Below are 2,113 nucleotides of genomic sequence, written 5' to 3'. Positions count from 1 at the left end.
TGGAGTTAGGGATGTGTGCACCCTGTGGGCAGCTGCCTCCTTGCACACTGTTATTTCCTTGGTGAGGCTGGGAATCCAGGGCCACTCTCTACCTCAGCAGCAACACAGGGGCAGAAGCTGGAGCTGAGCTGTGCTCCAGGGACCACAAGGGAATCCACATGGTCCTGCAGCCCCTGGATAGTCACAGGTGAAGTAGTGAGCTTGGCTTGGAATTGAGCCTCTGCCATTGCCATTACTTTTACATGATAATAAAAGTAGTGAGTGATAAGGAATTTCCAAAAATAATAAAACGCACATCTATCCCTCACTGCATACACACACACACACACACACGCACACACACACACGCACACACACACACACACACACATATATATGATGTTCATAAGTCCCTTGTTCATATGGAATTTCAATTAGCTTCTTTTAAAAAAGCATATTCTGTTATGTTTAGCAAACCCAAGCTTTACTGGTAATTTCCCAAACTCCGAGATGCCAGTAGATTTGTAGGTAAGCAGTATTCACACCAAGCACACCCCATGTTCTGCCTCTGCTCAGGAGGGATGGATGGTCACTGGGGATTATACTGGGATTCCTTTTTTAAAAAATTAGTATCAAAGAATGTACAAACCACACAAATCCTACCAAAGCACATAGGTAGGAATCTAGTATTTTTTTCCTCTTCTGTTAATTGAAGTATGTTATCTACTTGATCCCATTATCATGGATTTAAATAATGTTTATAGAAATTGCTTTTGCTAAGATAAGTTTTAAGAGGGAGGATGAGAAAATCCCTTCTGAGCACTATTAAGATGTCAAGTCCAGCACATGGTCAGGTGTTTGGGCTTTGAAATGCTTCCGCAGTTCTCTGAAAAGAGCATCAGTGCTAGGAAGTGAATACCATGTATGGTGATGACAATTTCAGACCCTAGCTTCAAACCCGTACCTTTTCTAAGGATTTAGGATTCTTTTCAGGAATCAATTTTGAATGACCCATACTTCTACTGAGGACAATTGAAGGCTTGCATGTATAGATGTTCCCATTTCCAGCATCTTATTGCTGCTCTCAGTGTTTTTGCGATGACAGTTTTCCTTCATAGAACCGGCTTAAAATTAGAAAAATCAAACACACATTAGAGAAAGCAGATTTACTCTGCTATTAATTGATAGAGAGAAGTGAAGCTCCTACTGCCCGGGCGGGAGGCCAGTGCTTCCCCAGCAGACTGCAAGGGTCCTGAGCCTGGGTCACTGGCAGCCCACTGTGCTGAGACAGGAGCCCGTGCCCTCAGGAACTGAGCCTTGAATTCCAGAGGCAAGGGTGTGCGTACAAGGCAGCTGCCTGCGACACATCTGCCAAGTCCTGCAGTGTGCTTGTTCTTTTTCCCACTTCATAATTATTTTTTTTTTAACATCAGTAACTTTGAAAGCTAAACTCTCCGCTCAGTTCTGGTTTCTCCCTACCCTACTGGACAGCAGGAAACGTGGCATATCCTAGTTGGTGACCAGAAAATGATTCTTACAGAAAAGGCAGCTTCTGCAGCAGCCATGGATTAAACAGGGAAAGTCGGAGCCTCGGGACCTCAGTTGTCTCTTTGCAGAGGCCAGAAGCCACCCTGTGGGGGGGGGAGGGTGAGCAATAGGAGAATCTGGTGAAATATGACCCCTCAGTTTTAACTTTAAATAAGCATCCCCATCCTAACAGAAGCCCCTGTACTGTCTCCTGCAGCTTTGATTTGGGAACACGTCACATTCCTCATTAAAGCAATCACTGTTAAAACATAAAGCAACACAGGATTTATTTCTTCATTAAACTGATGATCCGTATATAAAGCCAATTAACATTATGAGCCTGGTGAACATCAAGTGTAAAGAGGTTGGAGAAAATTAAAAGCAGTCACCTTGGTCTTTAGATAAAGAAAGTACACTTTCAGGTTGTAAATTATCAGAGTGTCCAAGCGGGACAGATCGGCGAATTTGGTTAATTGGAAAATACATTTTACCGCACAAGAATTAAGGAAAAAAATGACCGTTTCATTATTAAAGCTTGTGTGTGTGTGTGTGTGTGTGTGTGCGTGTGTGCGTGTGTGTGTGTGTGTGTGTGTGTGTGTGTGTGTGT

Source organism: Fukomys damarensis, unplaced genomic scaffold (genome assembly GCF_012274545.1).
Source record: "Fukomys damarensis isolate Sample0158 unplaced genomic scaffold, DMR_v1.0_HiC HiC_scaffold_1, whole genome shotgun sequence".
Taxonomy (NCBI): domain Eukaryota; kingdom Metazoa; phylum Chordata; class Mammalia; order Rodentia; family Bathyergidae; genus Fukomys; species Fukomys damarensis.
The sequence above is the reverse complement of the archived record's forward strand: the minus strand, read 5'-3'. Positions refer to the sequence as shown.